The sequence below is a fragment of the Odontesthes bonariensis genome, chromosome 21 (assembly GCF_027942865.1).
Source record: "Odontesthes bonariensis isolate fOdoBon6 chromosome 21, fOdoBon6.hap1, whole genome shotgun sequence".
Classification (NCBI taxonomy): domain Eukaryota; kingdom Metazoa; phylum Chordata; class Actinopteri; order Atheriniformes; family Atherinopsidae; genus Odontesthes; species Odontesthes bonariensis.
Window position 1 is genome coordinate 4407259 of NC_134526.1, and position 16401 is coordinate 4423659.

General features: G+C 40.4%; 1 protein-coding gene across 9 annotated transcripts in view; it reads right to left on the reverse strand.

The window, feature by feature from the left end:
• Positions 1-10679, reverse strand: part of LOC142372105 (RNA binding protein fox-1 homolog 3-like) — a 616940-nt gene extending 606261 nt beyond the window's left edge. For 2 of the 9 annotated variants that reach the window (XM_075454905.1, XM_075454910.1), the window contains exon 1: positions 10369-10537. The gene's annotated coding sequence lies outside the window, so the exon portion shown is untranslated. Of the gene's footprint in view, positions 1-10209; positions 10254-10368 lie in introns of those variants that run through there. The other 7 variants (XM_075454903.1, XM_075454900.1, XM_075454906.1 and 4 more) reach the window with 5 other exon arrangements.
• Positions 10680-16401: the final 5722 nt, after the last annotated feature.

A 16401-nucleotide genomic window follows, 5' to 3' on the forward strand; every position in this document is an offset into this window, starting at 1 on the left:
GTTAGGCAGTTGTGTCTGATATTAAGTGTAATGAGATATTTTGACTAAAAATGAGACAAATATACTTGGTAAGACTTTGATTTTTTCCAGTGTGGGATGCAAAGCGGCCCATGCCGTCACACTGGAAAAAATCTTAATCTTACCAAGTATATTTGTCTCATTTTTTGTCAAAGTATCTCATTACACTTAATATACACAACTGCCTAAGAAGTACCATTTCAGCCAGATATAGGGACTTGTTTTAATACAATACATCTTGAATATCTTGTTAAATGAAAAAGTCTTGAAAACAAAATTGTTTTGAGTTGGATTTCATATGAAACAAGCTTTTTTTTTTTCATTTGAAGATGTTTTTAAGCCAATTTCAAGATCACTTTTATCTCAAAAGTCCCAAATATCACATCTTATTTCAAGAAATCTGCACAAGCCGATTTTCACTAGTTCCATTGGCAGATTTTTTTGCTTATTTCAAGCAAAAACGTCTCGTATTTGTTGGTTTTCTTACTTATTTTTGGAGGGGCATTTTTTCCAGTGTGGGATGCAAACCGGCTCATGCCGTCATGTGATCTCCTCACAGAATCACATTATTTCTAAGCACTGAAGCCGAAAGGGCTCGACCAGGAAACCAAACATAAATCACCACAATAAGACACAATTAAACAGCAATTATGTAAAAAAAGAAAAAAAAAAGCCTCTTTTTTTTCTTTTTAATGCTTTGGGAGAGCCTCAAACTGCCGGTGTTACATCAGCTTCTAAAGCTCAGATTCACAGCCTCCCTCCCAGCAGCGAGCCTGGAGGAGCTACAGTCACACCCACACACTCGCACACACACATACGTACACTTGCTGAACCACAAAGCAGATCAAGTGTGCCTGGAGAGCTCTATAGAGAGGCCAGTTTTCCTCATTAGACCGCATGTGCAGCACTCTCCAAAAAAGCCCTCACTCTAATCACTGTCACCAGACCTCGGCTGAAAAACAGATAATTAATGTTGGGCCCTGCCTCAATCAGCCTCCATGCTAAACAGCCCTGTGTACATATGTGTGCGCATGTGTGTGGGTGTCTGCATTTGTCTATTTGGAGTCTGTCGATGTAGGAGGCCCCCCCCCACCACCCCCACCACCCCCCCATCCCCCACCTCTGGGGATTGTGGATGCTCAAGCCATCCACAACAACGATTTCTCTCAGGCTCGCATTAGCTCTCAGAACAAACACAACCCGGATAATGCACATTTCCAGAATTTACAGGAGGAATGTGCTGCTTTCTGACAAAAAAAAAGGGGGGGGGGAGGTTCTGTGGCATCTCCTCCTTCACCGGCTCTAATGTCTCGCCCCCTTCTGCTCCGCGACTGCCCTTTTATTTCCCCTTCACCCATTTATTACACGGAATGGACTCCTTAATCGAATGCTTTGCAGAGCAGATTTATTTATGTTCTCCTTTTTCCTTCCTAAAGGCAGTTATTAATATTATAAATATTTGATGATACTTTGTGTGACCCTGCAGAGAATGACAGAGAGGAATTGAAGGTTAATGCCGGGGGTACAGACTGATTAAATGGCGACCGAATGGCAAAAGCCCGTGCAGGGCGCGCTATAAACTTTCTAATAAAATGGACTAAGTAAACACTGCTCGCAAGAGAATTTCACTATAGGACTTTAAAAAGGTAATTTACAAAAACACATTTCCCTTTCCTGCCCTTTGGTGATGAACAAACATAAAAACAGTTTCATTTTCCTTTCTGTCGGTTTTCAGATATATGTCCCCAAACACCAAAAATATTAAAAAAAACAGGTGAAAGGAAATTCATGTGTAGACCTCAAAGCATTCAAAACATTTGGAAAAAAAAAAAAACTCAATAGCAATTTGTCTTCTGACACAAAAGAAAAGAAATTTGTCCTGGTAAGTCTGAGACGATCCACAATCAATTTTCCCATGAAAATCTACAAAAGCCAATACTTCCTACCTTTTTTTTCCTTGTTGCCAAACATTTGCCGGGTCAACATCTTTTAAACATGAATGTTTCTGGGCTTCTTATTAGGCTGCAACAGGATATTCTTTAAAAAAAGACGACATTTTGATTTGGATAGTTAAGGTAAAAACCCAGGGTGAAAGATGCATGTTCCTCATATTGATCATTACTAGGGCTGGGCGAGTTAACTCGTTATTATCGCGTTAACTCATTAATTATTTAACGCCGATAAATATTTTATCGCACATTAACGTTTTTGTGGGTTTTTTTAATTTAAAAAAATAAAAAATTTGGGGCTTTTGTGCCTTGAATGGATAGGAAAGTTTAGAGAAACAGGAAGCAGGGAGCAGAGAGAGGGGGAACGACACGCAGCACAGGGCCGTCCGATGAGGGACTCGAACCCTGTTTTATTATTTATTTTATTATTGTAAAAGTCTGTTGCTGACAGGCTTTTATTTTGTAAAAGTCTGTTGCTCTCAGGCTTTTATTTTGTAAAAGTCTGTTCCTGTCTGCTGTGGAACAGGAAAAGAAAGTAATCGGCGGATCCACCAAACACGGAAAAGGGTACGGAACTTTTACTCGGCCATTTTCATGTTAAAGTTCTTCCAGACGGCGGAGTCGGCAGAACCAAAGTCATCTGTAAACACTGCCAAGTTGAATTGTCTTCTCAGCGTAGTAGTTCCAGTCTAAAATATCACTTAAAGGCAAAACACACAACTGATAGCAGCAAGTCATTCAAGGAAACAGACAGTGGAGCGAGGCTTCTACATAAAAACTACAGAAAGATGCTGATGTTAAAAGTGTGTTTGCACAACAAATGTTATGGCACTTTCATTCATATGGCAGCACATTTAAAATAAAGCTAAATGCTAAAAGCTATACACTACTTTTGGATTCATTTTTGGATTCTGTGTACAAATGCGATTAATCGTGATTAATCAGGGAAATCATGCGATTAATTAGATTAAACATTTTAATCGTTGCCCAGCCCTAATCATTACAGATCATTGTAATATTAAAATTAACCGTTTCTTTTGCAAAACATTAAGCAGGAAAAATTGCTGAAGTGTGTTTGGAGTCAGACAAATAATATGAATTATGCGTATATATGTACATATGATAATCAGTTGATGTATCTTTATCAGAATTTCTAAAAATCACTGATATTGTCTCTTGTGTATAGAGTATTTTTCAGTATTTTTCTACCAGCTGGAGGACTTATCTTGAGTGACAAGCAGTCAATGGTATGGCTCAACATTTCCTCATTGTGCCAATAACAGTCTCTAAAACATGGATGAAGTTTCATACATATTAAACCTACAGACGTCAACTTGCAGGGAGGGACATGTCAGAGCTGGCAATCAGGAGCAAGCAGTGTCGAGAAAGCTCCCCGAGTGAGCCAAGTTACAACTTAGTGAAAAACTTCACCCGGGAGAAATGGAAAACATGCCTGTAGCCTGGCTCGATTTACATCTGGGTATATCTGCAGCAGTCACTAGAAGTTACCTAAAAACCAACTGATACAGCAAATAGAATTTACCTCGTAGGTAAATTAATAAGACTGTAAACGAGGTTTGTCTAACAAATGCTTTATGCTAACTTAGTTAAAACTAAATCAAGTTTCAGCCAAGATGGAGGCTACAAGGCTGAACATTGGAATATTTTCATTTCTGGCTGGAATAATTTGGTTAAACTGAGATTAATCAACATCGTTGTAAAGTTGTATGTACGTACAAACCTATCTACTTTAGGATAACAGGTTAAGCTAACATTAGCAACACATTATTAGCCGTTTGCTAATGTAGTCAAAACAGAGTCAAGGGATCAGAGGTGTTTTATGAAACCAAAGACATTTAATTCTAATAAAGGTATGACACCCAAGAGAAAATGGACAGTTTTTTAAAAAAAATTGTCAAGAATAATTTTATTAAACTGAGATAAATCAACATCGTTGTGAAGTTGTACGTACAAACCTATCTACTGTAGGATAACAGGTTAAGCTAACATTAGCAACACACTATTAGCCGTTTGCTAATGTAGTCAGAACAGAGTCAAAGGCAAAGACTCGAGTTACTGAGCAAATAGCAGGTCACCGTCAAGGCATCAGAGGTGTTATATGAAACCAAAGATATATAATTTAAAAAAAGGTAGCCTATGACACCATGTGGAACAAAGTTGGGGTTGTCGATAAGCTCAGTTTCTGCTCTTGATGCGACATGAAGCCACATAAAGGAAGGAACCCAACGCAGCTGCATCTGGTAGAATCCAGAAATCAGAGGCACAACAACGTTCCACCTCATTCTGTCTCTGTAGCGTACAAACAGAATAACCTGGTTTCCTTTTTACAAGCAAAGCAAATAAAAATCCGTGTTTGGAAAAGCCACATAGAAGAAATGAGAACATGTTTCCATAGAGCTGTCTGATGTGAATGTTGCCAGAAATCGGTTATGTTGCCATTTGTTGTAAATTCAGCAGAAGAATCGGCCGTCCTAACTGGGAACAAAGCGTCATGAAAAATCAAACTGTGGTGGACATCAATAAGGGAAAACACAGAGAGCTGTTCTTCAGGAAGTTATTCTATCTCTGGGAGTATCTGAGATATCATACATCTGGGAAGACGCCAGTCAGTCATACGAGATTAGAATTTATTCTTCGCTCGCTTGGACTGGAAACAGCTGGTGAGTCATAGTTCTTGGTACGGCTTATAAACATTTAGTGGATCAGTGGAAGTTTTCTCTTTTATTTTTCTCCTTTCACCTTTTCTTATACACATCTTCTAAATGTCAGAAGTGGTAATGGAAGCTCGGCTATTATGGCAAATGCCAGCAGAGGGAGTTAACTACATTATTATAGTCTCTGAGACCATGTTAAAACTAAGTAATTACTCTGATAACTGTAAAGAAATATCAGCGAGTTAAAATATCAACCGTGGGCTGCCAGTCAAGGATAAATTATCATTTGAATCACTATTTCTCACGTGGGTTATTACATCGGTGGAAAGGGCATAACAGCAGCGTTGAGTTCTTATAGTTTTCAATGTTTTTAGTACCTCAGACGGATATTTCCAAAAGCATAATTAAGAAAATGCATAGGGATCTACTGGAAAAAATGCCCCTCCAAAAATAGGTAAAAAAACAACAAATACAAGACGTTTTTGCTTGAAATAAGCAAAAAAATCTGCCAGTGGAACTAGTGAAAATCGGCTTGTCAAGATTTCTTGAAATAAGATGTGATATTTAGGACTTTTGAGTTAAAAGTGATCTTAAAATTAGCTGAAATATGACTCAAAACAATTTGTTTTCAAGACTTTTTCACTTAACAAGATATTCAAGATGTATTGTCTTCAAACAAGTCCCTATATCTGGCTGAAATAGAACTTGTTAGGCAGTTGTGTCTTATATTAAGTGTAATGAGATACTCAATGAGAGAAATATACTTGGTAAGATTTTGATTTTTTACAGTGGAGCTGACCCTTCAATGCAAAAAATCTTACCAAAGTCTTAAGTCTTACCAAGTATATTTGTCTCATTTCTAGTCAAAATATCTCATTACACTTAATATAAGACACAACTGCCTAACAAGTACTATTTCAGCCAGATATAGGGACTTGTTTTAATACAATACATCTGGAATATCTTGTTAAATGAAAAATTCTTGAAAACAAATTGTTTTGAGTCACATATCATACGAAACAAGCTTTTTTTGACATTTGAAGAGGTTTTTAAGCTAATTTCAAGATCACTTTTATCTCAAAAGTCCTAAATATCACATCTTATTTCAAGAAATCTTGACAAGCCGATTTTCACTAGTTCCATTGGCAGATTTTTTTGCTTATTTCAAGCAAAAACGTCTCGTATTTGTTGTTTTTCTTACTTATTTTTGGAGGGGCATTTTTTCCAGTGTTAAAGGATGTTTTCTGAAGACGTGTCCTTTTTTAATCACTTGTAGGTTTGCATATCTACTAAAAGCTTGCAAATGGAGCCGCGGCGTAACCATCTTGTATTTTATCAGCAGCACTTTCACCCCTGCAATCACCATCTTCCTCACACGGTGTTTTGAGGCAGTGCTCCACTTCCCAGGCTCCACTGTGAAATCAATTCTGCTTTCTGGCTTTCCATCAATAATGAAAAAAAAAACACACACACACAAAACAAAGTATCTTAAAGATTTGCAGCACATGTCCTTCATCAGTGAATTGTGGTATTCATGAGCCTTTGAATAGGCATTTTTCTAATGAATTACAGCATCAGCTTTCATCCAGTAGCACTGCAAAAAAAAACCACAATTGCAATTGTAATCAGAAGCTGGCAAATTAGTAAATTCCATCGCTCATTATTCAAGATGTGCAATTACTGGAATCCAATATTCCAAAGTTAGGTGGAAAAGAAAAAGAAAACAGCCATAAGGAGCTGAACCCCCCCCCCCCCCCTTCTTCTTCTTGCAGTGGACATAATTTAATCAGCAAAGTATCTGATTAAACCGTTTAAAAGGCTGTGGCATGCAACATTTACTGACTCCCCAAATGTGTCTTTCTTTATACATTCAGACATGGCTGAATAAATGATTCCAAGCTGACATATATAATTCGACCTTGTCAGAAGCTTGATCTCCATCCCCCCACATTTCCTTGTGTATGCTGTGTAATTGAGCCTTCAGGGAGAGTGGAGAGACTATCTGGTCCTCACTTTGTAAGGATCTGTATTGATGATCACAACTGGTTACCAACCATCTGATCAATAGGTGCATATCGCACACCATCAAACGGGAATAAACATGGCGTCACGGCTACTTATCTGGCTTTCACCAGCTGTTTAATATTTGCAAAGATCACAGACTTTACGTTAACAGCACCTCGGGGGTCCTCGCTTTAAAGTGAAAGATATACGTAATTAAATATGTTTCCTTGCATAAAAGCCTATTAACTTCTCTTCAATATGTTTCTTGACAATGACACATACAGCGTGGAAACGCTCCATTTAAATTGGTCAGAAGCAGACGGGCTTTTCCGCATTTAAATCACATACATTTCCCATGAAAGCCACAGGCAACTCTGGAATGAAAGTTGCATTAATTGAGAGAATTTAAATTAGTTTTTTTTTGCGGTGTGGCTTTTGTAATCTCGCAGCTTTGATGGTGGTTCGTAAAAGTTTCTCTCGTAGGGTTTTTCTTCCTTTAAACTCTGAAGTCCTCCACCTGTTTTCCCAGGTTTGTTTTGATCCATGATCGCCTTGTTTACCTTGACTTAATACCGTGTCTGTGTGTGTTGTTAAACCACAAGGATGGAGGAAAAATGTGCCAAGGCCAGATCGAGGATGTCAATCCGAGGCTTTTCATTCACTTTTGCTGACACATCTGCAACTGGAGCCTGGCTGGGTCCCGAGAGCCCCGCCCCCCCCGCACATTTCCAACAGTCTAAATCAATCGCTCATTTAGATTCAGCAACTTGGAAAACATGAAAAATATCACCTATGGTGGCAAAACATGCCAGAAAAATCATTAGAATTATAAATGAACGACGAGTTGGAATTACAAACTTCCAAACAACAATAGAGATGGGACCAAGTCACACATGTGCAAGTCCCAAGTACTTTTTTCTTGGGCAAGTCAAAGTCAAGTCACCTTATTATTGCAATTTTACCTGCAGAATCTGATCTTAATAAAGTGAAAACACAAAGATATAAGTAACTGTCAGTAAACATCATTGGCCAATGTGTCCAACCTGTCCACCCCGTATCATATCAAGCTAACGTTAGCTAACTACCGACTAGGCTAACAGGATAATATTAGCTAATTTGTACTTACTGTTCAGAATGGATCTTTAAATGACAAACAAAGTTCAAAGTTGTCGTCTGGCTGTCTGAGATGTTGATGCCGCATGTCTCGCACTGGAAAAAATGCCCCTCCAAAAATAAGTAAGAAAAACAACAAATACAAGACGTTTTTGCTTGAAATAAGCAAAAAAAAATCTGCCAATGGAACTAGTGAAAATCGGCTTGTCAAGATTTCTTGAAATAAGATGTGATATTTAGGACTTTTGAGATAAAAGTGATCTTGAAATTAGCTTAAAAACCTCTTTAAATGAAAAAAAAAGCTTGTTTCATATGATATGTGACTCAAAACAATTTGTTTTCAAGACTTTTTCATTTAACAATATATTCCAGATGTATTGTCTTCCAACAAGTCCCTATATCTGGCTGAAATGGTACTTGTTAGGCAGTTGTGTCTTATATTAAGTGTAATGAGATATTTTGACTAGAAATGAGACAAATATACTTGGTAAGATTTAGATTTTTTCCAGTGTGCACTGCACTGGAAAAAATCTAAATCTTACCAAGTATATTTGTCTCATTGAGTATCTCATTACACTTAATATAAGACACAACTGCCTAACAAGCACCATTTCAGCCAGATATAGGGACTTGTTTGAAGACAATACATCTGGAATATCTTGTTAAATGAAAAATTCTTGAAAACAAATTGTTTTGAGTCACATATCATATGAAACAAGCTTTTTTTGACATTTGAAGAGGTTTTTAAGCTAATTTCAAGATCACTTTTATCTCAAAAGTCCTAAATATCACATCTTATTTCAAGAAATCTTGACAAGCTGATTTTCACTAGTTCCACTGGCAGATTTTTTCCTTATTTCAAGCAAAAACGTCTTCTATTTGTTGTTCTTTTACTTATTTTTGGAGGGGCATTTTTTCCAGTGTGTACTGTGCTGTTAGTCTTTTGCCGTCAAAATAGTAATTATGAAAGCCGAAGACAACGACTCTCGGTCCCGCTGACATGTTGATGCATATCTGATATGAGTTTATTCTCTCCAATAAACACTAAGGTATGTAGAGAGGGCATGGCTGATTGACAGGGTAGGGATCCAATCATGACGCCATTCTCAGCCTGCGCTCCTACCGGGTAATCAATGTTATTTTTTTAATCAATTTATTAATTTTATATTCAAACTGAAAACATGAACTGCATAACACTCGAGTCATTCAAGTCATCGTGTCTCAAGTCAAGTGCCGAGTCTTTAACTTCCAAGTCTGAGTCAAGCCTCAAGTCTTTTATTTTTGTCAAGTCGAGTCCAAGTCGCAGCGACTCGAGTCCCCATCTCTGAAAAACCAGCAGCAGGAACTCCAACTTTGAGCATTAACGCTCAAAAACATTTGATTCCTGTTAAACCATGTCATAAAAATGCAAATGCTTTACTTCTCACTCCAGGAGTTTACAGCGCAACAACAAATCTAATATACTGCGGGGGTGTTTAACATATACACCTTTTCATTTTCTGCATTTGCTCATCAGATTGTCGAAGCAAAGTGAAGCGCCGCACAATATCCTGGGCTCCCACAAAATGTAATATAACCTGGAATGCAACGGGCCGGTGTGGTGCAGCTGCAGCATTAGGGCCAATGGGAGCTCTTTAAATGAGAGTGTGGCTGTAAACACCACGTCTGCCGTCCCCCCCCCCCCCGCCGGCATTACCGCCGAAGCTGATGACAAGTGCCGCGCAGCCCTCTAGTGCCTTTAATACAGCAGGAGCATTCTCCAGGGGAAATGCAATCTGTGTCCTCTGTGCAGATCCACTGTCTGCACTTCCCCGCATGTGAGCGCCTATCATATTATACTCCCCGCTCTCGAAATGGGAGAAGGAAATAGGAAATCGCCTCGGCCAGAGACGAACTAGGAACATAATAAAAAAAAAACAGCACAAACGGCGCAGACCTCCCCCTGGCTTAGTGCTAAATAATAAGCAGTGCTCGGGATGGCTTGTGCCATTGAGAAGAAAGTACGCCCCTTCTTTTTTTATTTATTTCTTCTTTTTTTTTTTTTTACCCCTCAGGCATCTATTGGCTTATAGCAGCTTATACGTTTAAGATGGGAGATAAGAGCAGAGACGCTTGCCTCCTGTGGTGCTCCTGCATTCCTTTATGGCCAATAAAAACAGCTGAACTGCACAGACAAAAGGCTCCCAGCGTGAGAGTGTAAAAACATTTTCATCTGACCTTCCTGATTAAATCCAAAGCAAATAAAGACGCCGTGTTCAGGAGATAAAAAACTCAGCCTGTTAAAGTGAGTGAAAAACGTCTCAAAGTGGGGGGGGGTCGGACTTTTTCCTGGACTGTTTTTTTACGTCTGTAAAATAACAAAAAGACAAAAAAGCTCGACCCAAACAGCAGGAAACAAGACGGCAGACATTAAGAAAAATGCATTTCTTTCATTTCTATTTTTTGCCCACCTGGAAAAAAAAAGACAAAGACAGCTGAGCGGAGGATGAGTGGCGAGCGCGTGGAGTGGAGTCAGAGTGGGAAAACGTGGCGGACACGTGTGTGTGTGACACAAAGTGTGTGTGACAGCGTTAAGCCTGAGTGAGAGGTGAAAGGACTGCTGTACTCACAGTTGTGCTCTTGTTTCCCTGTGGTCTGCCGGCGTGTCAGAGTTTCATCCTCTCAGCGTCTCTCTCCCTGGGCTGGGCTTCCTCTTCCTCTTCTGACCAAAAGGTGTGAGGAGGAGGAGGAGGAGGAGGAGGAGGAGGAGGAGGGGATGCACGGGTTGAGCGCTAAGGAATGAAAACCGAAGAGAGAGAGAGAGAGAGAGAGAGAGAGAGAGAGGAAGAAGTGGAGGAGGAGGGAGCTGGAAGAGAGAGAGAGAGAGATGTGTGGAGGGATGGATGGAGGGAGGGCGAGCGGTGGCTTGTGATTGGCCTGTCAGTCCGGGAGAGGGAGCGTTGGTCTCGGCGGTGTAAGGGCGGCGGGCTGCCTGCACCCCGGTCCGTCTGCCGGCGTCTCCGATTTAAACACCAGAGCTGCCTGAGCCCAGTCCTACAACAACACAACACTCACTGGCTCACTGGCTGGCTCACGACTCTGAATAAACACGCAGAAGAAGAAGAAGAAGAAGAAGAAGAAGAAGAAGAAGAAGAAGAAGAAAGAAGGAGGCTGATAGACTGAGGCAGACATTTTCAGAGGATGACAGCTTCAGGCTGAAGCTTCTCCTCGTCAGTGACAGGTACCGAGAAACGAGAGCCAAGAGGAAGGCTCTTCCTCCCATTCACATGTTTCCACACACGTGCACACACGTGCACACACAAATCACCCGTCCACATCCAACACACCCTCCTCCTCCTCCTCCTCCTCCTCCTCCTCCCCGTCTCAATTACCATAGATGTATTGTGCTCGTCAGCTCTCAAGCAACACTGGAAAAAATCTAAGTCTTACCAAGTATATTTGTCTCATTTCTAGTCAAAATATCTCATTACACTTAATATAAGACACAACTGCCTAACAAGTACCATTTCAGCCAGATATAGGGACTTGTTTTAATACAATACATCTTGAATATCTTGTTAAATGAAAAAGTCTTGAAAACAAATTGTTTTGAGTCATATTTCACATGAAATAAGCTTTTTTTTTTTCATTTGAAGAGGTTTTTAAGCTAATTTCAAGATCACTTTTAACTCAAAAGTCCTAAACATCACATCTTATTTCAAGAAATCTTGACAAGCCGATTTTCACTAGTGCCATTGGCAGATTTTTTAGCTTATTTCAAGCAAAAACGTCTCGTATTTGTTGTTTTTCTTACTTGTTTTTGGAGGGGCATTTTTTTCCAGTGACGGCTGAGGAGCAGATGTTGGCCAACTTATCTGTAAACTTTAGCAACATTTGAAACATTTTCAGGCGAGAAAGTAGTCGGTTAGATCCCCAACGTGTTGAAAACCTGACAAAATACCGGCTGTTTACAATTTTGTTCCCACGAATTCGGCGCTACTAAAGCTAGCCGTAGTGAGCAACGCACTTCCGGTTATTTTCACAAAATAAAATACCCGTTGCCTTTTATCATAGGGAAAGCCATTACCATACAATTGGTGCTTTTGTTTTGAAAACAGGAAGTGAACCTACCCTCGTTGTAGCTAGCTTGAAACTGCCGTTTTGACAGGAAATGACGATCGGCGACGTCACGTTACGTTGCATCTTGGGTAGTTTGAGTATGAGTAGTAACCTCATGATGCATACCCAACATTTCGGCGAATCTAGTAGGCATCCGGGGAAAAAAGTCAGTATGAGTAGTAGGAGAAGTAGGAGAAGTAGGAGAAGTATGCGGTTTCGAACACAGCCCATGTCAGGTTCAACCCATTTTTGTGACTTTGGCTCCCCGACTAATAATTAAATAATCATGAAAATTCAAGTTTTCATTCCAATTTGCATATTGATGATGCATTGCTCTCCCCTACACAAAAGTAGATGGTAGTAGTAAAAAGTATCGGTAATACTGGCCCTGTATTTACTTAGTATTGGATCGATACCGAATTGGCGCAGAGACTTCTTGGCATTCACCTCGACTCGGGCGGTGCACAAGGGCGCGGGCGGAGCTGTGGGACCGGGGCGCCGGCGTAGTTCCTCCGTGGGAGAGTCACCTCCGTTGGGCCTCGATTCGCCCCGCGGCAAGAACGCAACCTGTGACACGCGCCCGTTTGTCTCGCTCTCATATGCACGAGAGCCCCGTTTTGCAGGTTGTAACACGTGTGTGCACGTGTGATACGTGTGTGCACGTGTGATATGTGTGTGCACGTGAGAGGACACGCAGAGCCGCAGCTGGCGTGCAAAAAGGCAGAGATGTACACAAACACGGGCTCCTCTCCTGGGAAGAGAATTTTTTACTCCTTAATTGAATTATGTCAATTCCATTTGCTTAATGAAGGGGAGGGGGTAGTTTGCCCTTTCTGGGGCTTCGGGCTAACAATCACATTGAGACGTGGTGGGTGGAGGTGGTTAAAGGAGCATAGGGTCGGAGCATCCAGACTGGAACCGGTATCTGGTTACCGCATCTCTAACTGTGAGTCGTGCTACCGGCTACCGGATCATCAATGTGCAAATTTGATCATGAAAACTTGAATTTTCATGATTATTTCATAAAATATGTGAGTTTTCCTTTAATTAATCATGTTTATGATGATAATTAAAACACGGGACAAAGTTTTCAGGCACATAAAAATACTTTTATTAAGGAACTCAGAAATGTTTATAGAAAACTTAGAACTTAAATTTCCCTTTTGGGGCGGTAATCTGCATTTGCAATTAACAAACTCAAGATTTTTTGTTTTTAATTTGAAATGTACTAAGTAAGTTGTGCAAATAAAGTGCATATTTTTATGTAGGGGCGTGGACAGGGAGGAGTCGGGGGCTCCGGCATGTGCGCTCAATTCCACGTTGATTGGGATGAAAAAAGGAAATTTGCTTGGATTCACGCGTACGCACAGATTCATACATCCGGATATTTTTGTGCGCTGGAGGGTATTTGGGTTTGAGCGTACGCCATGTTTCAGGAGGAAATCCACGCGAGTCTTTGTACATGAGGCCCCTGGAGTTGTACAGAAGAGAAACTGAAACTTAAAGGGACAGTTCGCCTCTTTTGACATGAAGCTGTATGACATCCCATATCAGCAATATCATTTCTGAACATCTTCTTACCCCCTGCTGCGTCCTGTGAGCAGAGTTCCAGCCTCGTTTTGGTGTTGATGAAGGTAGTCCGGCTAGTTGGCTGGGGTTTAAAAAATAAAGCGTTTTGCTTCTCAGAACAATATGCGTTCATAGAGTAATACATTTGCATCACAAAATCGTTCTCCAGGAAAAAGTCAGACCTCAAAATCGCTTGGCCCTATTTTCTCTCCCTTCGTATCACTGCCTGCTGCCGCCTGCCGACAGCCTGACCTGTTACGCTGTTTGCTGCTCGGTCTGCACAGCAGGCAGTGATACGAAGGGAGAGAAAATAGCGCCAAGCAACTGTGAGGTCCATTTATTTTGAAAGTCTACCAACCAAGCTAGTAAAGCTATTGTTTTTTTCTCAATTTCAGCTCCTTTATTATCTAATATTTAGTTTTACGTTGGATTTTGAATCCCTAATTGCACTGACTGAACCAGTTCTACTTGTTACATTTTTATGGTTAAGATTGTTTTACTGGTGCACATTTATTACATAAATAAGTATTTCAATACATTTATATCTGTTTATTTGTTTTTTTAAAAATAAGAAACACTTGCGTTAATAAATGCGTTTGTTTTTCACAAATTGACACAATATCCTGAGGTCTTAAATAAATACCTGTGATACTTTTTGGTACAGTTTAAGATTGGTGCAACTCAATTTCCCTTAAAGTAGGCCTACGTTGCAGAGGCGTGAGAAGGCAGGCAGTGATACGAAGGGACAGAAAATAGGGCAAAGCGATTGTGAGCTCTGACTTTTTCTGAATGGACGATTTTGTGATGCAAATGTATTACTCTGTTGAACGCATATTGTTTTGAGAAGCAAAACGCTTTATTTTTTAAACCCCAGCCAACTAGCCGGACTACCTTCATCAACACCAAAACGAGGCTGGAACTCTGCTCACAGGACGCAGCAGGGGGTAAGAAGATGTTCAGAAATGATGCTGCTGATATGGGATGTTACACAGCTTCATGTTAAAGAGGCGAACTATCCCTTTAAGAATCGATCTCATCACACAAGTATCGATCAATACCCAATACCAACGTTAGTAGCGATATTTTAAATCGATCCGCCCACCCCTAGCATCTGCAGCACTTAGCATCACTTAGCATCATCGCTCTGACCTGCGACAGCGGCCATGTTGGCTATTTGTTACTTAAAAGGCTTGTTACCTGGCAACCTTTTTCATACATTTACCACTTCTTTTTTCTCCTTAATCTCATCATCCACCTCACGGTGCTTATATTTAGCAAAGGGATAAAAAAAGCAGCGTCCTTTAAAGGGGAAAAACACACACACACACACACCTACTCAGAGCCAGTGTCAACAGGAAGCAGAGCGACCATCATATTTAGGAGTGTGTGGGATGGCGACACACACAGAAACGGAGGCGTACACACAAGCAGGAAAAGTGTGATTGCTCTGCTTCGCTCGTTTAGCACTTCTAAGGCAGAGATCCCCCAGAGGCCACCCATCACATCCAGTTACTGTAGCGCAGAGACACGACCGAGCCCCACCTGGCTGCTCTCACCTCAATCTGTGGGAGGCAGGAGGCGCTCGCACCATGACGCTCCCTTTCTCACTTCCACACACATCATTCACCTGAGATCAAAGATGTGGTCACACACACACGGAGACGCCTCACACCAAAGATTAACAGGACTGTCGGCAAACCCGTCATCACGCATTTTAGCTCGTTACAGATCTCCTCCTCGTCTGAAATCACAAAAGTACATTGTTGAAACGCCCCGTGGTTACTTCCCTGCATCGCTGTCGCTCTGACATTTCCTGAAAGGTGAGAAAAAGCTCACCAGTCCCCGGCTAATAATCCTGTAAAAGAATCCCCCTTCTAACTTTAACAAAATGTGCTGTAATTAACATAAAATGGATAAAACGTGTCAGCCACAGTAACAGATAACAGATTATTATAACGTATATTATTATTATTAATAATTATATTATTATAACATATAATCTGTTACAGATAACAGATTATTATCATTTATATTATCATATTTTATACTATATACAGACTGAACCTATATTATATATATATTATTAATTATATTATTATAACATTATCTGTTACAGATAACAGATTATTATAACTTATATTAATATATATAATATCACATATATCATTATCATATTATCTAATATATATATATTTTTATATATAATCTGATATAATATAATACTAATAATAATATACATTATATATTATATATATATATATTATATTACTATTATTATATTTTATATATATTATATTATATTATATTATAAACTATAACATCTCATCTGTTACAGGTATCAGTAACCAGCTTAAATAAGAGGCCTTAATGATATGGCGCTGCTTTGACTGTTGAGTCACGCCGATGGTATCAGGTGCTGAGGAGAGGATGTAATGGCTTGCTCAGGGGTGCTACCCCAACAGATGCAAACAACAGATAGCTTGATTGGGAGTGTGGATGGGTTGGGAACGAGGGGGTAAAGGATATGGAGGAGGTCTGGTCGGTGATTAGCGAGCTCCCTTGCTGGTTGAGCATGACTTGTCACAGGTTGACATGGGATGCAATTATAGAAGGGAAGTTTCCCAGCCCCTCAGGCATGTGCCAGGCACGCTGTCAGCGCCGGCTGATGTGTGGGCCTCCTGGCACCGCCAAAGGTGTCGCGGGCGCTTATGTGTGCACAAAACTGCTACACTCCCTTAAAACCGGCCTCAGTTTTTTCCCACGTGCATGGACTGATGGCTGCGTTCACGAGTGGGCGCACACCTTTTGTCTGAGTATTAGTTAAACCCTACTCCTCCCCAGGCTTACCTCCATCTCGCCCCTTCATTTCCTCTGAAGCTACACAGGTAAAGCCAAAACACTTGTGATTCCGCTGCTTCCTCACGCTGTTCCCACATCATCTTCTTTTCCTGCAGCAGCCTGCATGCCACTCTGCC